Genomic DNA, 26,198 nt, shown 5'->3' with positions numbered 1-26,198 from the left:
AGAGGCTAGACAGAGAATAAAGTAGATATTTATTAAAGGCCTTCAATAGATACACCCTGGGCAGTGCAAAAGCCTCACAGAGGCTACACCCAAGATGGGCAATGGTTCTCGAGTTTTTCAGACAGATATAAGTTTGGTCTATTTGCATATCAGGGGTTAATTGTCCAACTACAGCTTCAGGTAATGAAGTCATATTCCCCCAGTTTGCTCTTCCCCTCATTCACTTTTGTTTATACTTTTCGGGGCCTGAGGCCAAGGATGTCCTTGGTTTTCAGGCTTACAAAGATTGTTTTGTCTGACCAAAATATGAAGAGATCTTACTAACACTCTATATGGAGTTCAGAGTTAAACACAAATTCAGTACAGGATCTGAAAAATAAAAAGCTAAAAAGTTAAGGCATCATTCTCAAATGATGGTTTAGGTTTGTAGTAAAACCTCATAAAACCTGGATTCCATGTTTGTGATCTCTTGTCCTTCCAATTCTTTTAATACCAACTACAGGATAATTATAAAAGAGGATGTATGTTTGTCCTGCACTTTAGCAAGTGGGCTACCACAAAATCACCGCTAACAATACTTCTGTGATTATATTGATCTATATTAAGCTATTACAAATTAATATGGCATTCAATTATACAGTCTCAGTCAATATTATCCAGCAATGAATAACAGCAAAACCAAGGAGCTGTAGACTTTTCTACGACATCAAAACCCAGAAGGTATATCACAGGTTACTACAAACTTATCATTTGTGAATCCCCTTTATCACCAATATAACAGCACATATCCTCATGTGTATGCAGCATGGGAAGCTCCCAGAGACAGAAGCTCAACTTTGGATAAAAATTTAGTCCTTTTCAAATCGTTAATATACAGCATGACATAGGACATCACCACTTTGAACAGTCAATATATGCTGTTCATTTTTATTTTACACCTATCATGATGGTTTTTATTCTTTCAGACCCATTTTATATCTCCCAGATTATTTCCACTTTTTCAGAAAACAAATGGTCATTAGAATTCCTTGATTTTGCACTTTTAAGTGGTATCTGAGGATATCTCTGGTTTCTAGGTTACCCAGTTGTACCTCTGAGTGGCCAGCTGTACTTTTCATGTTTCCAAGCTCTCAGGCCTAGTCCTGGGCTCACAGCTTCCAGGCTGGGAGATGACTTCCCTGTCACTGTTTTTCAGTTTACAGTTCCTTCTGTCCAGTACATTTGTCCTTCTAACAAGCCAAATTTAAAGCTATTTACATCAATCTTATTTTACATATTTAGTGACACCTTCCTATAAGTACACCACTGACCTTCAGTTCAACCCTTTAATTAGCATTTTTCAGTCCCATGACCTAACATGCAACCTTAGAAAGTCTTAGCAAATAGTGCAAAAACCTATTATTTGAAAATGTAGACCCAGATTTGGTTTCTAAAGACTGTAATTTATGGCTTTTTTCATACTGAAATCTAATTTTTAAAATAAAGCATTTCAAAACACATTCTAAGAGTTTTTAATACCTTGTTGTGCAAAAGAGTAGTGTGATTTATTCAGTGTATTCCTTCCTGGTATTTAAAGGGTAGGAGGTTGACTACTTGTTTAATGGATCTTTAATCATTCTGCATAGAAAAATTGAAGACATGCTCATTTTGTTGCTATATTAATGTCTTTCAAATGTATCTACTGCTTGCTCTGCATACACCTCCTCCCAATTCCTTTCAACAAAATTCTGGGTAAACAGGAATTGTTGAGTATCTCAAACCTGTAGCATATTAACAGTAAAATGTCTTGCACTGGATGTGAGCAAAAAGGTTCCTCAGAGTACCTGAATAATAAGTTTGCTATATTCTATATTCTCTTATATGTGCATGACAGCTTATAACTTCAAATTTTGACTCATATAACTTCAAACAATGACTCATGCCAATGATTGTTCTATATTCTCCTCTAACATGTGTTAATGATAAGAAATGTGATAAGTAACAACACAAAATGCTACTCTTCTATTTCTAATTTGATGACAGGAAATCTAGGTTGAGATTATAGCCACAGCCAAAAAAATATTTGCATTTGGGACAGGGAGAAAAAGCTGTCTGGATTAGCAGCAGGGTTAGGATGAGGGAAAGCCTCTACTTTTAAATGTCTATACCTTTAAGCAGCTGAGGTTTTATGAGGACTGTTTGTACCAGTGCTAGCTTGTCTCCAAACAGCATGAATGTTTGAAATGCTTTTGTTATGAACAGAGCTCAGAGAAGCAGGCTGCCAGAGTATCCATGCTCGAGGATTTTGAATTATCAAGTCAAGAAAGAGGCTGGAATGTCTACTGATGTCTATTGATACACTTGCACCAGGTTCACCTCAAAGACCATGAATCTGGGACAGTGTAAAGTCAGACAAGAACAGTAGGAAGAAGACACCACAATTAGTGAAGATGAATCAATCCTGTGAACTAGAAAGAACAAGAACATGAATTTAGCTCTCATAAGCGAGTGATCTTACCATTTTAAGCTATTGCTTTCTGGAATTCCAGTCCAGATTTGACCAGAAATCCTATTCCTATAAAGAAAACCTATTAGAAATGTCAAGCAGACATGCTTGTTGTCAGTGGCTTCTCTTTTGAAAAGACAACACAATCTTAACGAGAGAAATTTCTGTTTTCAAATACCAATAAGCTCCCTGCACCTTTCCCCCAAACAAAAAGCAGAATACAAAATTACAGGGAATGAATGCTCAAGATGGCAGTGTGGTTTTCTTTTCTGAAGAATTTTCCCCCTAGTAGTCACTGAGAATGATGTGGAACATATTTCTCACAAGGTCTACCTGATAATTATACTGCATCCATAACAGTACACACAAATGGTATTGCATTATTCATGGGAAAAGCACATTTCTTGTCTTGCAGAGTACTAGCATTTATTTAAAAATACTATTCTTTCAATTATTTAGCTCTTGTTATGCTTCATCCTTATTAGTCCACAGAAATAAATCCAAGGACTGTCAGTGACAGTAGCAACACAGCAGCTGAAGAACCAGGAGGTTCATTTTAGATTCAAAAGTATCATGTCAAACTACTGAATCAATGGGGAAAAAAAGCCATGTTTTCATTAATGTCCCTGTTGAACAGAAGTTACCTTGGAACTGAAATTATCTAGCTAGAATTTGACATAAACCTGTGAGAAGACATTTCATTCAGGATTTAAGATCACTAACTAATCTTTTTCCTGCTGAGTCAGGCCCTAATCTTGTATTCTAGGGATGACGAGGAAGACTGTTACTCTGCATGTCCTCTCTGGGCGAGTTTTCTTACACTCTGTAGTTGCCTAAGAAGTTAATAACATGTTGTGCTCTGCCCCAGAGCTGATGCAGAAATTTAACTCTTCATCACTTGGATCAGAATATCTTTCTATGAATTACTATCTGCAGTAATTCAGCACATTTTAATTGCACTGAAGCAACATTTTATGAGCCGTTGATCCAGCACGGTATAACTAGGTGTCAAGAAAGTGTTCACACAGAATTAGCCTCTTTATGCTACACATTGGTGGTCTGAGCTGCGGCTGTGCATTATTTTCTCGGCCCCGGTTGGCTCCTGAGTGCCCGGCTTGGGCGCCTCAGCTTCTTGTTGGCGTCGGGCTGGAGACTACTTACGGGCGCTTCTGCGGCTGCGCCCTGGAGTGGGCTGGCCGTGTGTTGCCGTTGGCACAAGGGAAGAAACGAAGAGGCAGGAATTCGTCCAAATCTGTCCGCGTGGCAGCTGGATGCTTTACTGGCTGTGAGAGCCGCGATGAAGATGCAGCCCGCTTCCAGCCTCGCTTGAATGAATCTGGCCCCGAGGCTGGGGAGCTGCGGAAGGATATAGGGGTGGGACAGGGGAGGACAGGAACCCTCCACCCAATGAATGCAGATGCCGTGGCGGTGACATTGCCACAACGACCAATGGGAACACAATGGGGGCGGACACGGGGCTTCGGGGCCAGTGGGACTGTGAGAATGAGGTGACGAGCACGGAACTGCCAGGGACTGGACGGGGGAGTGGGCACAGGAGTGGCAGGGGAGAAAATCCAATGGCAGGCAGCCTGGGGCTAACTTCCGTGGCGGGGGGGAAACATGGGGGATGCACGAGGATACATGGAACCTGTAAACTTAACAAAGACCAGAATCCCCAGTCTGTACCCAAAGCCAGGATGCAACACTGAGCTAAACAGATTTATTTATTCTTATTTTCTATAGTACATTTTGCTCTCTGATATTTGCACCTGTGGACTTCACACTGAGAAACTTCAGCTAGCACACTGATGGAGAATTTTGAAAGCTTTGATTTCTGCCTGCTATGAACTAAAAAAGAGACTGATTCTTATCAGTCTCTTTCTTTTCTTAAGAGATAAAAATCCCACACATTTCCTATTTCATTCATAAAAATATAACTTGGAAATTCCCATAAAAATGATCAAAAATATTATTGCATTTGCAAGAGGAAAAAGATAAAGAGAGCAAAACCTAGCAATGGAAGTAGCATGAAAGACCAATGAACACTTTCTCTGATCTTTGCGTTTTAGAGTTACCTGAGTAAAGGCTAAGCAAAACTTTAAAATTTTATTTCTGTAGTTGATCCTTATTTAATTAGAGCATGAATTCCAAAATGGTTGAAGATGACAGTGAGACCATAAGATGTGTTACTTCATTATATAGTTAGGGATAATTACAAATTTTGTTCCCCTAAAGTTGATTCTACCCTGGAAGAAGACTGAGAATATGCCAGAAGACTGGCATATTTGTTGCATCTGCCATGTAACTATGGCTACAACAAATTGCTTGTTTTATGGGCGATGTTTTTAAAAGAAATTTCTACCAATTTAGACAACATTTCTGAAAACTGGATGTTTTTAATAGGAGCTGGTAATGCTCTAAATGAGAAAGGTTCATCTACATTAGTATTTTGTCTTGTATCAAATGTACTATTTGAAGAAAATCACTTGGTTTTTACACTCACCTTATTTTAGTCCACATCACAGAGTTAGTCTCAGAATGCTCTATTTGGATTTCCTTGGGATGCAAGTAAATCAGACGTTTTCCAGCAGCACACATAGACCAATTCCACTACTCATATCTATCAAAAGAAGATTAGAAACAGCAGTAGAAAAACAGCTGTTCTCATGTAATTCTGATAACATGAATGTCATGTCATTAGCACTAACATTTTGTTCTCCAGACAGTTTTATTGGTTGGCACTAATTTTCCTCATTGCCAGGTCAGAAGTAAAGCAGGCATACAATTTCTTAATGAACCAGTCTAACTTCAAGGGAAGAATAACTGTGTCTTTTATATGAATACATGTAAGTTTTAGCTGTGGCCATTTCCCAGTAACACAATGGGAAATGCTGATCACTTTTTTATTCTCTTTATCAGAAATTTGTATATTTGAATAATAGAGTACTTAGAAATAACTCGCCAGGTTCAGTCTAGTGGACTAGCCACCTTTCATGTAATGAAACACTATTTCCCAAAAAAAAAAAAAAAAACCAAAACCAAAAACAAACCAACAAGGATATGGGTATTGTTATTGCTGGAAGAAATTATTCTGTATTCATTATTCAAACATGTTCATCTACTGGCCAAATTCCTAAAATGTTCTATGCTGATTATGTGTATAAGCATTTCTTTTTTTTGTTTTAATTTTTTTGGAGAAGGGAAAGGGTTGTGTTGGTCAGGGTTTTTTGTTTCCTTTTCTCTTTTTGGTAATTTTTATTTTCTTGATTTTTATTCTGATTGCTCCATGAATATTCTGTTCCCTCTGTTGTTATGAAAATATACCTGAAGTCACTAGTCACTGCCAAAAACTGTCACATCTTTATTTTTAAAAAATACTATTTCTAAGTCTTTTATACTACTGAGCACAAATGCATCCATCCTTTTGTGCAAACCTTTTATCACTCACACAATTTCAGACAAAGCCTGGCTAATCCTATAATGTATATTCTAGTGCTAAACCTAACCTTCTCAAGTTGTAAAAATAATAGTGTTTACTTCTTTTAGAATGACATTTGAAACAGTTTGTTTTCCTTAAGAAATTAGGTTTTCCAAAATACCTTAAGAAATTAGGTTTTCCAATATTTTTTATTACAAGAACTAGAGGTCTATTTTTCAGTAATCAAATGCTATTCACACAGAACTAACTGACTTTGAAGTATTCGACAGAAAGATAATTGTAAGGGTTTGGCCCACTTGACACCTTGCAGTAATCTGGGCTTTTTTTTTTTTTTCAGGCTGTACTTAATCCAGTCACAATCCTCTTTGTGATTTTCAAAATCAAGAAAGAAACATGGAGAAGTCTTCCTCAGGTTTTTTCATCTCTCAGAGAATGAGATTTCCTTCTCAGTAGAAGAGAGGCAATAGCAGAATACTAGCACGAATGGAAGAATGTTTGAAGAAAAGCCTTTTTATCAAAATATGCTGAGGATAAATTACTGAGCTCCGCAAACTCATGATAATCAGGTTTAACAGAGAAAGTGTCTGAGGCCCAAATCAAAATCCCTATGTCACTTCTCATGAAAGAACTGAGTGAAAACACTGGCTATTGGTTGTTTGTTTTTATTAACCTAGAGGTGTACACTTCAAATATATTCCATTTTATGAAATATAGCAAAGTGATTTTATATTGGTTTGGTTTATTTTTTGGGGGCTGGGATGAAAACAAAACAAAACCACACTTCCTTGAAGCAGTGAAAGGAAACAGTATTCATTCTCTGGCCAGTTCTAATATATGTAAATTATTTAGTGATGTTTTTGATCCATGAATGAAATTTCCATATAAGAACTAGACCATTGGATCAGTTTAGATTGCTACATTTGTTATTCTGCTCCTTAAAATAAGCTATCCTTCACATAAAAAACAGTTTTAGGAGAAAACCAAAGCTGTCCAAAAAAGTACAGCAGAGCAAAGCTGAATAACAGACTCTAAACAAAAAAGGATGGTTAAATTTCCTCTTTCTTTCAGACCTTCAGAAATAAATAAGCATAGTATTAGAGACAATTGCACTGTGATGATTTCATCTGTGTAGCAGACATTTTAGCTTGATATTGCAACAGTAACTCAAAAGATTTAATTCTAATATGATATTGCTGATATGTTATTGCTTTTTTTAAGAAAAGGAAAAATGGTATTACTTGCTAATAAATGTACTTAACAATCACCACAATAGAAATGGTCAGAGTAAATAAAAATGTGATTTTCTTTCAACAGATGTAACAACAGACAAACACATAAAACACAGTTCATTGGAGAAAATTACATTTTCTTCATTGCCAAATCACCTGAAAAACCACAACACATATTATAAAACAGTTTGCTGGGGTTTTTTTCCCCTGGGAAAATTATGATAGCTACTTCTACACCAGCTGTTTGATACCTTCCCTTCTTGCAAATTGATTTAACTACTCATATGGCTAGAACCTTCCATTTCCCAAATTTACATAAGTAAATGATGAACTTCCCACCCTCAAGTGGCATCTCTATTTACTTATTGTTGTCTTTATAGCATCTAGAGATTGACACAAAAGTGAGGACTCTTCTGGATTTGGTTTTGTAGTAATAAAAAAGAAAACACTTTTTCTACTTTAAAGGGCACAGCAACACCTGTTGGAAGAACAGAAAGTAATAAAATAACAGGAGCTATGAACAGGGAATTGCATTGGCTGTGTAATCATGTGCATTTTTGTTGGCTACTTAAACACACATACGTACATACATATACATATATATATGTACAAATATGCATGTGTGTATATACATATATATATGTGTGTGTGTGTGTAGGTATATGTACATATTTCACTCTTTTTTTGTGGTACCTATAATTACATGTCATTCATAAGGGTCAAACATGACCAGAATAATGAGTGGAGATCTCTCTGCAAACAGGGTTTCATGTAAAATTTACTTTGGACTGAGGAGGTAAGATCAAGTGATTCAGGCTGACAGCATTCACCAGAGCATTAATTGTAATAAACATATTTAGTAGCCCACATAAACTAACATTAGAAATAGAGTTATGATAGATAATACTCGACAACAAAATAATGGGAGCCAAGTTTGTGCAAACCTGTATCTAAGGTTAGCAGGAAAATGAAAGATATAAGTTAAGAGTACTGTGTCCAGTTCTGGGCACCTCACTACAAGAAAGACATTGAGGGGCTGGAACCTGTCCAGGGAAGGGTAACAGAGCTGAGGAAAGGTCTGTAGCACAGGTCTGATGAGGAGCAGCTGAGGGAGCTGAGGGTGTTTGGCCTGGAGAAAAGGAGACACAGGGGAGAACTTATTTCTCTGTACAACTGCCTGAAAAGAAGCTGTGGAGAGATTGGCCTCTCCTTCCAGATAAACAGAGACAGAAGAAGGGGAAATGGCATCATGGTAAGCCAGTGGAGGTTTAGGTTGGATATATGGAAAAAATTCTATCCTGAAAGAGTGGTTAAGTTTTGGAACAGCCTGCCCATGGTGGTGGTGGAGCCACCATCATTGGAAGTGTTAAAAAAATGAGTAGGAGTGATACTTCATGATATGGTTTAGTGAGTATGGTGGTATTCAATCAAAAGTTTGACTTGATGATCTTGGAGGTCTTTTCCAGCCTCAGTGATTCTATGTGGACAGTTGTGAATTGTTCACATGGCTGTTATTGTTTATTCCAAATAAAAAACTTCAGTCTTCAGAATTACTGTCTTCATAGCATTCAGGACTTCTGAAGAGTGAGTGTGAACCAATGGAGCAGAAGCCTAAAAGATGGATTATCAGGGAAAATTATGGTGTCAATAAAGACAAAAGGTACCCTACCAAAATGTAAACTGAGAACTTTTTTTTAATAAATACCATCAGTGGTTTCTTTTTCACAATGTTAAATTTAACTTCCTGAAGAAGTCTCCAGGAGTAGATATGAAAAGTGAGGAGATGGTTGGGAGGTTTGAGGTTAGGAAGTGAGAGGGTTGGAAGAATTCAAACAGCTATAGAAACAATATTGAAAAAAATGATCACAACAATATCAGCTTTCTCCTAGCATCAGAGAGAAAGACTGGAAGGAGGACTTACATTAGACATGCAAATGAAATACATATATTAATTAATGAGGAATTTCCTTTTATTTATGAAAATAAAATTATGACATACAGTTGCATTAAGGCAGAAACTACTTCTGATGCAAACTATGTAAGATTCTCTGTTGTGAAACCAAAGGTTAAGGCGTGTATCCAAGAATGCACACAGGCATGTGTGCTTCTTTAGTGATCTCATACGTACTTTCCATCTCAAATTTAAGAGTTAGAATGCATGTATTAGCATTTACAGCTGACTGGTTGAAATTTACTGAGAAAACTTTAATTTTATTTTGTTTAATAACACTTCAGACATGACCCGGGTGTAAAAAATTAGTTCCATTACTTTTACATCTGCCCATCCTAGTTCAAAACTGAACAAATGAGACAATTGTAACTGGTAGTTTCCCATGCCACTTGGCATAAAAATCTTCTGACAGTTGTATCAGAAATACTTTATGGAAGATGTCATTTATTGACAGTTAGATATTCTAGGCCTTGTAAAATATTTAGAATACCATCAGTAGATGCACTGCAGCATTCACCCACTAGCTCCTTTTTGTTCAGGCATGCAGAGAGAAACTTCCCAAGCAGAATATACCCAAGGTAAGAGCACACAAAAATACATAGGGCTAACAAGACAGTCAGCTAAGGATTAATATTGTGTCCCACTGCTAGTGAGATTGCCATGGAGCCTTTGACAGCCAGGAACTTAGCAGGGAAAGAATTCTCCTTGAGTGCAGAGACTTGGTGATGCTAAACAGCCAACTTTGAATTCTACCTATTTTTTTTCCACAATATATTTCATGTTTGTATTTTTCCCCTTGAATCTGTAAGGACCTAAAGACCCTCTCAAAAACTGTATGTATTTATGTTTCTGTGTTTTTCTATTATCCAGGCTGCAGCCTGCACATTTCATACTGCAACTATGATTTTATCAGCAAAACTGAGCCACGGTCAGTTTGATGCTATGTGGCATCAAACTAAACCTTTGATCACCAGGACCTGAATTATGGGGATAAAGATAGCATCAAGGTTTTTTAGACATCCAGAAAATGGATTTTTGCTGAAAACACTATTTTCTTAAAAAATAAATTTCTTTTTCTGATACTCTTTGTTGTTTTTCACTCTAATTCCAACAAAAATTCACTGATTTCTCACTCCATCTCACAAAAACCCAACAACACATAAATTTGGAGCACTATAGCAAGACACAAGTGAAAAAAAAGTCAGTGTCTTTCTGTAGCTGCAAGTTCATTCTGCTTGATCTAAAACTTTTCCAATTTCCAATATTTTCCTCCATTTTTAAATTTTGCTGCTTATGTATTTTCCTTAAATCCATCACATTCTGTGTTATGAATAGATTTATGATCTCTTCTACTTTTAATTCTGATTGCTTCAATTCTAAGCAGCACATGATGAAAAACATTTAGACAAGCCTACACAATCATACTTTCCTAAACAGGTTAGATGAACATATGGGTACTTCCTGTTATTTCATCACTTATCTAGACACTTCTGGTCTCTTCTAGAAAAATTTTTCTTCTTCATTACAATTTACTTCGCTTTATTTCAAATGCTCTTCCTTGGAGGTTTGTGTTCTACTCTTCAAAGAAAAATCCTGCCTCCCCCAAATAACCCCAACAAACCAAAACCAAGAACACAAACAAACAAAGACAAGAAAAAAAAAATCATCTCTATGTTCCATGTTCCCTAAATGAAAATATAAAGTTATGTGCACTACTGGATAAATAAACAAACAAGAAAACCACTTTGATAAAGTAATTTTGGGATATATAGGTAGAATAATGCTGAAGTACAGGTTGTGCTTCACTAATAAATGAGAAAAAAAGTATAAAAGAGTAATATAAAGTATAAAAAGTAATATAAAAAATATATTTACTGCTTCTTAATCAGTAGCAAGTGGTGAGATAAGAGAAACAGGGAAATAGTTACCACGTGGGCCTGTGCATTGTGCCTTCCAGGTGATTTGAGTAAATGATCTGAAGTTTGTTCTCTCTTTCTGCTTCCATTCTACATAGAACTACATTCCAGCAACAAGTGGACAGTCACAAAGACAACTCATTGAAATATCCCAGGGGAATTTTAAGAAGGCTATGACTTTCACAATAACAGGAATGAGAAGCAGTAGAGAAGGAAATGGGACTCCTGAAAATTACAATAGAGCAACCAGCTCTGATTTGTCAAAGTAAGGAAGAATAATGAACTGCTCTCCATCACTTTTCCAGAAATGTTCTTTCAAATGCATAGAGTTTCATAGTCAAAGCATTTGTTCTTTGCTTTAGTAATTAATTTTAATACTAGTTGTTTCAGGTTTTTTTTTACCAGTCATGAGATACCATCCCATATCCCAAAAGGTGATTGAAAACAAACAGAAAATTACATAATACAAAGAAAAACTATAGTACCTATGCCAGCTGGAAATATACCACTTTCTCATAAGAAGCTATTCTTCCATCAATTTCTGTTTCAAAACTAATCTATAGGATGCCTTGAGCTATGCTATTAAAATAGTATAAATTATGTCTTGTATGAATACATACACTTTAGGAGTAAAAATGAAATTATACAAATGGGGCACATCAGAATATTCAAAATATTTCCAGACTGAGACTTTGAGGGGCAATTAGGAATGCATTCATACTGCTTTGTGACTACAGACTGGGATGGAGTGAATTGTGACAGTTAAATCTCACTACAAGTGCTACATGCCCCAGTAACTTCTTGCTATCTTACAGACAGGCATGAGCATACATGAAAAGTGTTCTTTGGCATGTGCCTTGCATGTCTGCTGCCTTCTTTATATTTAATTCAGTTCCATTAAATTGAATTAAACACAAATTGCTTACTTTATAACTGCTAATTTATATGTGGGTTTAAGGATGGGATGAGATGGAAGAGGGTCAGTAGGAGAATAGAAACAGGAGGAAAATCAGAACATTCTACAGGTTTTTTGCTGTTCAAAAATCAGCTGTTGGAGACATAATTGTGTTCTTTTTTTGGATCTTACCTGCAAGAAGAAAAGAAAATATGTTTTATCCAAAGTAATTTCCACAATGCTTTCTAAAAAAATAACTTTAACACAAGTATATTTTAAAGGTCGGTGTGAGTTAGAATGTATTTCATTCATCAAAAATAAATCTCAAGGGAATACACTTGCCCACTTTACTCTTGTTTTAAAGTTGTATTGTTTTTTGGGTTTCTATTTGTTGGTGGTGGATTTGTGTTTTTTTTTTTTTTTTTTGTTTCTTTTCATATTATTTTGGCATGGTTTGTACTGTAAAGACACCTTTAAAATTAATCTTATATTCTCTCAATTATTTTTCTTGCACAAAATGCAAAATTAGCACTGTATAAACTCAGTGCTTCCAGCTCTGTCAGTTATGTGAAGAATGCAGGTGCATTCACACAACTCTACACTAACTAAAGAGTTAGTGTCTCTCTTCACCTGTGTGTTGGACTGCAGGCTGAATTATGAATGTGCTGTGTTTTATTGCAATTGCAAAAATGGAATTTGTTAGAGAACTGCAAAGGAATTCCAGAGAAATCACATATCTTTGTTACAAGACCTTCTAAGTCCATTGATTCCTTAAGTTTGACTGTGTGTATGCTGCTTAAAATTTTAAATATATTGTTGAGCAGAACAGCAATTCAGAGACATCACATATCATATGTGTTCAGTTTGAAAATGATTTAGTGCTTGCAGGTTTTTTAAGAGGTAGCCAATGCACTTGAACTCTGCTTGGCAGGAGAGAAAACAAAAAAGCGTTAATTCACTTATGTTATATTTAGACATTAACTTAAGAAAAGTATCTCCCAAAAGGCTCTTTTAATGTCTGTGTCCAGGTAGCCCCTAGCAGAGAAAATTGCATTGTGAGAGATGTAGTCATTTGAACATTGTCTTAAAGGTTATTTCTGCTGTTTATAGAGTCTCATGGTACCTCTGAGTCTTCAAAAATGTTCCATTCCCTTATTAATGCAATTAAACAGCAAAGGGTATATTTTAGGCACTGGGTTTGGAGAAAAGGTAAAATTGTTTGCCTGTATTGAAATGTGAGTAGGAGGAGCTGTCACAGTACCAGCCATTTGCAGCTGTCCAACATCTGCTCACACCATCCAGCCTGCAATCCTTGTGGCACACTCACATGTTCTCTTCTAAATACAAATCTGCAGGTAATTTAAAGAAGCAATGTTCATTATGACAGATTTCTTGTCCTGGTTTGTCACTGGATCTCACAAAGCCAGGTATTTCCACGTGTCAGAATTAATTTTCAGTACAGGTAGAGAGTTTGAGTATTGCAATTTTCAATTACTTGCGAAAGATATTTGGGGGAAAAATTGTTTCATTTTCAGCAATATTTAGCTTTAGAAAAGCAAAATTTTTTTGCTTATTTCAAAGCAAATCTCCAAGACATGACATAAGAACAGAATTTTCCTGTCTTTTCCTCTGCTTTATATAATTTATATCAACAAATATTTCATAATATTAACTGCTTAATTGATATAGAAATATTGATATATCACTTTTGATATGGAAAAAAAATTGAAGAAATTTCTTATCACATGGAGCAAAATAAATCAGTACTAAGCTATTGGCATGTGACATTAATGATGGCAGAGAGATTTTGCAACAATTTATTACTTAGAAAGATTGAGTTGTTTATAACAAATCATTTTCTACTGTAAATATGTATATTTACATTCCTAAAAGCAGTCCTACCTGGGTATTATCAAATTTTCACTACTTTAAATATACCTTTTCTATGAGGTGGCAAGTGTTTTTGTAAAAGATAGTATAGATCATGAACACTATCTTTGTAAACCTAGTTGAAAAGTTGAACAACATTCATGACTTGTTTCCAATATTTCACATTTATAGAAATAAAGCAATTTGCCAAACTTACTAACTTCTTACACCTACCCTCCAAATTGCTCCTGTAGTTGAATCAGTCACATTTTGTCTTCTATGGGAAAGCATTATGGGAGAGAAAAAAAATCATCAGGATTACAGGAATAAGAGCAGGATAAGATAAAAGACCCCTTTCCAAATGCTGTGAGGCTTCCAGTAGCGTACTTCATTAGATTAAATTATTTTTAGAAGACAATAATTACTTCTGGAAACCTGATTACCTATTATGCATAATGAGCTTTAAAATTTTTCTGCCCAGTGTCCAATCACTAAAACCTGGGGACATTTGCTGTGACTTGCTGCTCCTGGCAGTATAAGGGACCATATAAAGCTACAAAGGACCACATAAATCAAAATGTGTTTTAACATCAGGCCAGTAAATAATAAATTCCCTTTTTTCCTTGTGTATTCTTTAGTCGCTTGTGAAAGAAATAATCAACTGTTAGAGGGTATTACTTTGTTGAAGCTAGCTCTGAATTATTTGCCTTATTTATTTACTTCGAACATGGTTAAAATAACAGGATTTAAAAATTAGGATCCAGTATACACAGATTTATAGCTGTCTTCTAATAAGTGCACAATTTGCATACAAGATTGTGTATTCTCTAAGCAACTGAGATTCATATTCACTCAGACAAGAACTAAAATACCAGCCTCTTTAAATATGTTACATTAAAAGAAAATGCTGTTGACAGAAATTCCTCCTGTAGCTCAGTATGTGAAATTGTGAAGAGTGACAAGGAAATGATCTCTATGGTGGAAAAAATTAAATAAAAATGAAATTACATTAAAAAAGAAATCTAAAGGAATATTTTAATGAAAATCCTATGAAAACACCAGATCTCTATTCCTTCAATTACATAAAATGTTTATCTATTAATGTCTGAGCAATTCTGCAATCACTGAAAACAAATGGTTTGGCTAATAAAACAATCACCCTTTCCAGATGAGATTTATTCAGTAGTTGTCACTTAATCTGCAAATAAAGCTCCTAGATAGTTATGACATGTTGTATCCAGTGATACCGAATTTCTTCAATAATGATTTTTATCTCTAGATCCTTACAGATATTAAAGCTCTTCTCTTTAAACCTTTTCTCCATTATTAGGGGAATAACACTGTGACTGTGATAGTGCACTTTTCAGACTGGGAGCTAGCCATTCAACTATTATTTTGTTGAAGTTGTTCAACATTCTGGTTTAGATAACAATAGATTTGTTTAAAGTGGCTCTTTTCCAAAATGTAGTTTGGTGATGAGGATCAAACAGACTCATGGTCACACTATGACTTGGTACAAGGTAATGAAGGACAGTTAATTTATTTTCAGATTATCTACTCTGATGCTGGGACCAGGTGCATTTTATTGACATAAAGAGTCATTACACATCTGATGGGCTTGTTTTTTGGTTTGGTTTTTTTTTTTTTTTTTTGGTATTTTTTTATTTTTCTTTTGTTACTGTTGTTTTTTGGTTTTTTTGTTTGTTTGTTTGTGTTTTTTTGTTTGTTTGTTTGGTTTTTTGTTTTGTTTTTTTCAGGAGGGAGGTTAATAAACCTTGCACAGCCAGGGCTGAGGGGACTACAATAATTTTCTTCTCAATCAGTTTTACTAAGATTCTGCACCTTGAGTTCAGGTTTCTGGATGGAAATGTCCTGCATATCTATCCTCTCCTTACTCCCAGTGGAGATCTAATCATGATTGTCAATAAATTGTAGTGGAAAATATTCATTTATATACAGGTGGGTACCTGAATAGCCACTTAACCAAATGCCTTTTGGACAAACTGAGTACCTCTTACACTGATAGTATCAGGGGCACAAAGATTGTACCCCTGCCCACAGTGATGATACCTATATCCAACTTTCCATGTGTGAGGGTGAAAGTCAAAGATGAAAGAACTCTGTAATCAGCTAAACCCTTCCTCATCAGAATACCTGAACCTCACAAAGCTTCCTCATCACTGTTCTAGTGATGGTGCCAGTTAGGATGATACTTCAGTTTTCATGGCATTTACACCATCAAACCCTGCAGAAGCAATTTAAAACAAAATTTCATTTACTACATGTATCTAGAATGTATTATTATGCAATAAGTTATTGCACTCAATACAAAGCAAATACTTTAAAACACTTATCAGTGTGTCATTCACAAACTAAAAGTATTTGAACATGTAAACACTGATTAAATGATCCATGTTTCACACCTGTCATAGTCAATGATCTTTTATTTCAATAAGAAATATGTATTTCTTTTTTATGTTTTAATACATGGTAGTAATTATCTTCATAGTCTATGTAGTTAATTCCCATATATATTTTCATTCAAATGAATTATGTTGATTTACATTTAGATAATTTCTTTACTTTGGCTGCAAAAAAACTTTCAATCTAAATTTTAGTATTCTAAATTCTGTTTTGGCAAGTATAATGATCTAACATACAGTTTGGTCTGATATTTTTTAATCAAGTAATTTAGGACTAAAAATGTACATATTTATAGATAAACTGCTAGTTAATATCTGTTCTTCACAGATGTAACTTCAACACATGAGATATTTAGAACTAAGATTTATTTCCAGCATTTCAGAGCAAGTGCTAGAGATTTTTTTATTATATAAGTGCATATATTGCTTTGATACAAGTGCAAGCATTTTAATGAAAATTGATGTATCTTTACCTAGTATATCTTTGTTATTCTTAATAAGAAATAGAAAAGATATTGGAAAGGCTGCAGTCAAAGAAAAAGTCACAGATTTTTTGATGCTGATGTGGAATAAATAAATCTTTATTTTAATATCTTCAAAGAAAATCTTCAATAGGAAGTCAAAATCAGGCTGTTATAAAATTTCCTGAGAAACTGTTTTAAGACTTGAAAACTTCTGTCTAGGAAAAAAAAGAGAATTCTATCCATATAAATTTTGTACATCTGCATGTATAATACTGCAATAATAGAAGAGATCATACAAGTAATTTATATTAACTTGACTCTTCATTTGATGTGTATATGAGGAAAGGAAAAAAATTCATTTTAAACATTCCATAAAGTTATTATAGAGGGTTTTCTTGCCTCTTTTTATAAACAGTTATGAAGAACCAAGGTTTTTCTTAAAATATGGTTTCAAAACATTTTTAAACGTAGATCTCAAAATAATCTACTGGCCTTACTTTAAAACTTACACAAATGGATTCCTTTTGCTATCTAATCAATTTAAATTCATACGTCATGCTATCCACCTCTGTAATTCTCTGAAAAGCTCATTATTTTCAAACTAAGCACACAAAAGAAATGGAGGATTGCTAAGTTGGCAAATATCTGGGAAAAATCTTGCTTTGAGACCTTAAATAGTCAATACATGAGTTATATTTTTAGTAGTAATGCATGTCTATCTTAAAAAATAAAGGAAAAGGATTCACATATGCCAATATTTATTTTAAACATTCAAAGTATTATCATTGACCATATTCTGAAAATGCCATTCCTGATCAGCCTTCCTTAGCCATGAAGATGTGAAAATTTTGGCAATAATTTATAGCTGGTTTTGCGAGATATCTTATTTGTTGGTTTTTCACTTGTTTTGTGCATTGAGAGAATCCATTGTTCATACAAAGGTGCTTTAAGTATGTTTTGCTTCATTTCACATTTGCCTTATGAAAATCATAAGCTTATGTTTCCATGTGCATGGAAGAAGAATATATAATATGTAATCCTGAAAATAATTTAATCTCATGGCCAGTATTAGAAGAAAATGCAATATTTACCTGAAACTTTTATGAATCTTGTGTGTGTGTATGTTAGATTATTTTAATATTCTAATTTAAACTAAAGGTAAATGTTAGTAGGCAAAATGTGTTGGGATTTTCAGACTAGTATGTGGTAGAAAGGGCTTATGTTATTATTTAAAATGAAAAGACATCACCTTGAGATATTTATCTTTTCAGTAAGTACCCAATTGCAAGCATTTCTGTTCTGCACCAAAAAATTATAAATAATATACATATATATTAGAAGAAATATAAATTTCTATTTCTACTTTTATTAAATAGAATGCATGTTAGTTTTTGCTCTTGAATACCTCATATTTATGCATAAGTCTACTGGATTTCTGAAAACTCTGTATTACATATTCTCATTCTAATATGGCTTCAGATAGAGGAGAATGTGATGCATTTATTTTCCCTGATGACATACTTCACCCAGATGGCCAGGCTCTTCAGGCAATATTTTGGTGCCTGACTGAAGTTAACACCTTTTCTTATTCACCACTGGAAGAGATTCAGATGTAACACAGATTACATTGGTTATACTTTGTTGACTATATTGACTTTTCCTTCACCATCCCGTGCAAATGAGAGTTTAATTTCTAAACAGGAATGTTAAATTTGCATTGTAAAATTCTCTGTTTGACAAAAAAATCATGTGTCTCCTTCCTAATCATCAGATTATTAACATAATTCCTAAACTATTAACATAAAACTTAAACTATAAGCTACTTCTTAACTATTTATGTTTCTGCTGGAGTTAACTGTTTTCATAAACCTGTCAGAATATTTTCTTAAATCTAAATTCCAAAGACATGGACATACAGTCAATATTTTAAATCTTAAATACCACTTGTATCTTGTTTAAACTACTTTTTTTCTCCTTTTTTAGCAAGCTGTTGCAGACTACCAAGCACTTTGAAAATAGCCTATTGCCCTTTGTACTGATCATGGATATGAAAGAAAAAAAAACCCTAAACTCCCTCAGTTAGTTATGTAAATTCAGATCCCTAGACATGTCAAGTTGATTTAGATAATTATGAAAGTTGATCCCACTTGAGTTACTCAAATATGGTGTAACATTTCAAATTATAAAGCATATGTGAAATATAGTTTATTAAATCAAGAGTTATACTGTATCTTTCCTTCTAATTATGTTTTCCCTGAGATAAAAATATGACTGCAAGTTTAAATCAAGTATTTGCTCTTGGTTTTACAAAGCCATAAGCTTCTGTTTCAAACTTATATCACTTGTCTGTACTTCCATCCAATTATACTTCTAAAATATATGCATAAGGCAGTAGGTTACTTTTTCACACAGCTCTAGCTGATATAGCTCTGAGAATAGGAATAGACTTGATGTTAGGAATAATTTCTTACTGTGAGGTTGGTGAGGCACTGGAACAGTTTTCCCAGAGAAGCTGTGAATGCCACATTCCTGGAAGTGTTCGAGGCCAGGCTGGATGGGGCTCTGAGCAAACTGGACTAATGGAAAATTTCTTTGTCCATGTCAGGGCAGTTGAAATTAGATGATCTTGAAGATCCCTTCCATCCCAAACCACCTAGTTTGGGATTCTAACCCAGTGGAATTTTTGTATAGTCTTTGTTCAACATTGAACAGAAAGTGATGCAAGGAGCATGGGAGCTGAGACTCTCTCAGTTGATTTGTCTCTGTTTTAAGCATCTTACACTGATGAGAAGCACTTTCACCTGTGAAACACCCTTTCATCAGGATGATCCTAGTCCCTTTCCTCCCAATTACCTCCTTCTGCGAATGAGTTGGTGTAATCATAGAACCATTAAGGTCTGAAAACCCCTCTAGGAACATCAAGTCCAGCCATCAATGTAATATCACTGACATCTTCATCACCAAATCATGTTCCCAAGTGCCATATTCAAACATTTTTGAACACTTTCAGGAATGGTGACCCAACCACTTCTCTGGGCAGTCCATTCCCATGCTTAACTACCCTTTTAGTGAAGAAATTGTCCCTAATATCCAGCCTGAATCTCCTGTGGCACTCCTTGATAACCATTTGGCTTACTTAGAGTTAAGAGATTTGCACATGGTTTGGTTATTGAATCTAAGTCTTATTAGGTTCACCTTAATGACAAAACCATCCTCCTAGACACAATAATAACCACATTTTCTTAGCTCTAATTTCTTTTCTATCAGAATATGCAAGGGGCAGAAGGTGGTGGCTTATCACACAATATCCAGCTGGCAAAAGTCAATTATGTCATGGTCAAAACAAATGTGAGTGTTGCAATTGAGACTGAGAAGCACAGAATGGCAGCAAAATTGTTCAGTCCTGTTCTAAAAGGCCACCAACAGGAAAATCTTGTTAAATCTCACTGCAGCAGATAGACCTCACTGTTCTGACTGTGGCAGTTATGGGTCTCAGAAATCAACTTTCCACTGGGAGCTCAGTGCCTGTCTTTGTAAGGACACTGGCAGGCTGTGTTCTGGACAGCTTGACCAGAGGTCTCTGGATTAAATGTTGCTTCAAGACACTCAGTGGAGAAAATCAGGCATATTTACTAGTGAAAATATTACTGTGACAATTACTATTGGAGATGTGAAATAATAAAGGGCAAGGTACATAATGTGAATATTCCCAAAACCAGCATTCCAGCATCTCTCTCCAGTCAAGTTTTCCACATAACTCCTCAGAATATGTTTCCTTTTTTGCTTGCTCAGCATAATATTTATTGCTCTCCTTCCTAACTTTCAGTCATATACATATATCAAGAAACTGATAGCTAGTAATTTTCAAAATGGCTTTATTTGGTAAATAATAGTCCTATATTGGAAAAGAAATTATTAATTTTAAATTATTAATTTTACATAAAAAAGTTGGTGTCAATGAAGATGAGTAGTAAACAATATGTGGCTTGTTTGGCTATTACACAAGGTTTGGCTAAACCTTACTAAAGGTTTCATATTTTAATTTTATAAAACCTACCCCCAAAAATAAATGTATGAATTTATATATGCATTGCATTGCTGTAATATTCACTCAACACATAGTTTCTATCTTTCTGTTTCCTACATCTCCCATCTCTCTTTGCATTAAAAAATGCTATTAATAGATTTGTTAATTGTTTGTTGTATATACTAAAGTAAACAAGGTACTATTATTAGCACTACTACTATAACGACTAAAATATATAAACTTGTAAGATACTTTTTTAACTAGGGTGTTAAATTTTATCTACTAAATATATTATTTAGTTAAGTTCTATTATTTATTCTTATTTTTGATATATCTTCTTTGAATTGTTGTATGATTTATAAATAGATTTTGAGTGATTAGATTATTTAGTGATTTGTTGGCTGAGTTCTTTCAGAAACCTAAACAAAAACGGGTCTAGAGGAAAGATTGTGTTGCAGTGAAGAGGGAAGTCAACTGAAAGAGGAACGGCAGATTGGTGAACTCAAGATAACCTTGATAGCATTTGTATGTCTACTTTATCAAGTACAGCACATTGTAGCAGCTAAATGAAACACAATTTTTCAAAGTAATGCCAGTGGTAAGAAAGACCTCTCTAAGCAGTGTAAGTTTCCATACACACATCTCTCAAAACACTGTCGTTGCTAAGCTCTTCACATATATTACAAATTTTTTGTTCTCGATAAACATGCTTAAGGACACAGTGAAGTGTTTTCATTCCTTGATTATATATAATACACAAAAATTGTTAAGAAAGAAAAAAAGAGGAGGAGAGGAGAGGAGAGGAGAGGAGAGGAGAGGAGAGGAGAGGAGAGGAGAGGAGAGGAGAGGAGAGGAGAGGAGAGGAGAGGAGAGGAGAGGAGAGGAGAGGAGAGGAGAGGAGAGGAGAGGAGAGGAGAGGAGAGGAGAGGAGAGGAGAGGAGAGGAGAGGAGAGGAGAGGAGAGGAGAGGAGAGGAGAGGAGAGGAGAGGAGAGGAGAGGAGAGGAGAGGAGAGGAGAGGAGAGGAGAGGAGAGGAGAGGAGAGGAGAAGAGAGGAGAAGAGAGGAGAAGAGAGGAGAAGAGAGGAGAAGAGAGGAGAAGAGAGGAGAAGAGAGGAGAAGAGAGGAGAAGAGAGGAGAGGAGATACTTAAATTTAGATGTTGTAAGAAGTGGACAGAAAGTCCAAAATGAATGTCTTGAAAATGCCTTGTGTCCTATCTCCTAGTTCAGGAGATCCTGAAAGCCACATTTTTTCACCTTAATACTCTCAAAAAAAAAAAAAAAAAAGTTTTTGATTTTGCTTTTCAGTCAGGATAAAAGAACTTCAGATTTGATAAATTATAACTAACACACAGATCCTCAAGGATGTTTCGGGGTGCGTGATTAGAAATCGGTGAATTTCAATCTTTTTATACTTTCAGTTAAATTCAAGTAACCCTGACAGCCACATTCATCATCCTGCGGTGTTAGTCTGCAAATGAAATACATGGGAATGCTTTGTGCTAAAGTTCCAGTGGTAGATAGGCACACATTTTTGTAGGCCAGAAATCATATGCCTACATTAGTGTGTACGGCCAAATAATCATGCTCTGCTTTTTCCTACTGCAAAATTTTCAAACGAAATCCAGTTTACATCCAGGCAGAAATCTCAGATATTTGCACCACTTCTATATGGAAGCAACTGAGATAATGCTTATATACAAATGTCCCTAGTAGAACACATTCCTAACATAAAAGAGCCCTTACATTCCATATTAAAGAAATGCAAAACTCTAAGGAGCAAACCGTGTCATCCCTGAATATTAAACTTGAAGCTGAAAGGTGTGTATGTGAAGCATTTCAGCTGTCTCCAGATTTACTGTTAATCAATACTGAGGATGATGGCCTAATATTTTAGCCATTACACTGTTTTCAAAGGCTATCTCGGATTTCTTTTTCTTCCAGAAATATGTTAAATAGACTGAAATCTCAGGTTGCTGAAAAGAAACTGCAGGTGTTTTTCAAAGGATGCACCTTGAGTGACACAAGCAAGAGTTGGCTGAAGAAGAATCTGACTTAGGTCTAAGTTTGCCCATCCTGTCTGCTGTCAGTTATTCTGCTGCCTTTCAGTCCTGATGCTCTTTTGCCTGATTTAGCATTTGGTAACTGAGTTTATGTTCCAGTTCTGTTATTCTGTCACCTGATTTTTAGCTTTGTCCTCTGTTCCTTGATCTTTTTTTCCCTGTGTAATCATCTTTGCAAACTTCTGAGCAATCCTTTCCTGCACAGCTCCAATATTTTGACAATATTTGTTTCTTCTGAGGATTTCTTGATCATTTCAATATAGCAAGGAAAAAAGCAGCCTATGTTACCACACCAGTACTCTTGCAATCTGCACCATAAAGCTCCTGCAACAACTGTACAGTTAGAAAAGTCAAATGTGATGCCCTAAGTTTTTCTTCAAAATAATCAAATGATATAGACACTAAGTGAAAGAATGATGACCACAGAAATTATTTTTGGGTGTACCATTCTAATTCTGGTCAGAATTCTTAAGTAGAAAGAAAAGAGGGGAAAAAAAATATATATAATATAGGCATCCTTTATTGATTTGAACTTCCACTCCCCATAAATATTATCTGCAATAATTGATCCTCGTGAGGTTTTCTCCAAGGTCATTAAAACACTGATCAAAATAATTTACATGTGTGACTACAGTGGAGTATCTCTTTGCTCCCGCCATTATTAGATGAATGCCCTTTATCTCATATTAAACCCAAGAAAAATTTTCCAACTTACTCTTTTTTTTTTTTTTTTTTCATGTAAAGGAACTTATATTTGTGATTTTATGGGGAAATACATCAACTGACCCCTACATGGTTCTTGTGGAAAGAGGGTATTACTTACCATCTATATGACTACTACTGTTAATGTCTGAGACTATTGCAGCCTTAAAAATGCACAGTTCATTCTGCAGATGGTGATAGCTCTACTAACACTTCTATTGTTAGTTTGAAAGTCAAGTGATGATATGTGTAGGCGTATGTGTGGGAGCAGTGCAAAGAATTACAAGGATTTTCTCCCACACTAACGATCCACATGGAAAAGAGGGCCTTATGAAACAATGTTCTGTTCCCCTGGTATTTTTAATCAGTCTGATATTTTGTTAGAATAGCATTTTATTACACAGCTTGTCATTTTTCTATCTATGGACTATCTTTTTAAATTAAAAAAAAATCCTTTATGGTTTTTCTTCACACTTTGTCACGATTTAAAAAAAATAAGCTGTGTCAAAGCTGAAAAAATAGCTGGAAAATTAATGATTTATCCTAACACACATATAATTTACTCTTCTAGTTTTTTTTCATAATTATGCATTTGTTGTACCTGCTAGTAATTGGAATTTCCATAAAAGACACTGCCTGTCAGTTCTGCCATCTCTGCAAATTCAGTGGTGGCTGCAAAAGAGGAAATATATCAGTATTTGATTGTAAACAGATCCTTCATGGTGCAGTCAGATGAGGATAAGGCAGTTGACCTGGATAACCCAGATACATACTTTAGCCCCCACAGTTTGATTCCTACAGTGCAATTCCTTTTGATTCCTACAGTTCATCCAGGACATTTTAGTATCCTGTTTGGATTTTTATTGTTTCTGGTTACCCACCCAAATTACCTGTTCACTCATGAGAAAAATTATTTTCTTCCAAGTAGAGTATTAATTGCTTCTGCACCATTTTCTTTTTTGTTTTGGGTTTGGGTTTGGGTTTGTTGTTTTTTTTTTGGTTTTTTGGTTGGTTTTTTTTTTGGGGGGGGGTTTTGTTTGTCTGTTTGTTGGGTTTTTTGTTTTGCTTTATACATATGTAGATAAACATATGTGTATGAGTATATAGAAATGTATTTATAAATGCACACAAATATTTTGTACATAGACAACCATATCTAAGCACATTCATATATATGTCTAAATTTTGTATTGTTTTTGGCTCTTCCTCATATATTATATAAACTCAGGTAACAGAAAAAACTACTGCATCCAAATATTTCCTCGTCCTCCTCTGCTACTTCATTCTTCTACTTTTGTTCCTGGGTCAGACCATTTTTTTCTTAATGCTCAGAAAAAAACACCTTATCTGTGTATTTTGAATAATGAGGGCTCAGAAAATCAGCCTTGGCTTATGTGTAGTACTCTAATTATTTTGTTCTTTTGATGGCAACTGTGATTATACCTGCTGATAAATGTCCAACAAAAACTTATGCTCTATTAGAATTAAATAATCCAACTACATATTCCCATGTAATTATATCTATTTTAGATTTGTTGAATCTTTGGATGAAAGGTTTAGTCCAAGTCAATTCAAAATAGTTTTGTCCATGCCCCTTACTCTGACATGAAATATGTGTTTTACTGTTTTATTTGGGAATGTTTTCTGGTTTTATTTTTTACTGAGATTAACATTCTGTTATTAAAAAAAAAGATAGTTTTATTTTCCAGTATTTCTGCTGGAAAACTTTAGGAAATGTATTGTTCATTTAACCACAAACTCAAAAAATGCAGAAAACTTCCAAATATCTTTTACTTGAATGGCCAGAACATGAACAGGGTAGGGATCCTCTCCTGGTGCACACATTGTTACGTGGCACAAAGTAACACAGTACTTAAAAATGATGATACACCTCTGAATAATTCACTGTATATTGCATATCCACCCATTTTATAGACTTGACTGAATCAGGTTTCTGCTGGTACATAGGGATTCTTGGGAATTTTGAATGTGATCTTTCATAAGGGAATTATTTCTCATAAGAGAATTATTTCACTTATTCTATATACTTTTTAATTGTCCTACTTGTCTCATTCAGTAGAACTCAATGTATTTGATCCTACTAACTATAACTTCTAACTTTGCATTTAAATTTACAATTTGAATTTTATTTTGCATCATTATTTTTTGTACTAATATTGACTTGGTGCATGGATTTAGGAAGGGCTTAGGAGAAAAGAAAAGCTAATAGGAAAGAATTTTGGGTAGCAGATTGATAATGTATATATAAAAATGATGTGTAGGAGATATGTGGAGACAAGTTAAAATGTGCTCCTACCTGACTATGAGATTAGAATTATATCTAGGCATGAGGTTTGTGGCTTCAAGACTTTTTTTGTGTATGGTTTCTTGGATTTTTTTTTTAAATTATTATTGGGAGGGGAGATTTTTTTTAATGTTTGTTTGGGCTTTTTTGTGGGTTTTTTTTTTAGTATTTCATTGTAAGGAAATAAATGTATTAGAAAAAAACAGTAGAATTAAACCTAAGCAAAATAATATTTATCAGTTAAATCTGTATTAAAAAGAGTTTCTAAGGGTGCCCATCCTTCAACAATATTCTTGTCAGCATTGTGAAACCAACCCAACCTGCATGCTTTGTCTTTTACTCACAGTGCTTTATTTTTAACAGAGGGTGACCAGAGAATTATAATTATTGTGTTTTCCAATCACTTATGAAGTTTTGATTGACTTTTTTTGT

This window comes from Vidua macroura, chromosome 2, assembly GCF_024509145.1.
Source record: "Vidua macroura isolate BioBank_ID:100142 chromosome 2, ASM2450914v1, whole genome shotgun sequence".
Classification (NCBI taxonomy): Eukaryota; Metazoa; Chordata; class Aves; order Passeriformes; family Viduidae; genus Vidua; species Vidua macroura.
Note: the sequence above shows the minus strand (reverse complement) of the source record.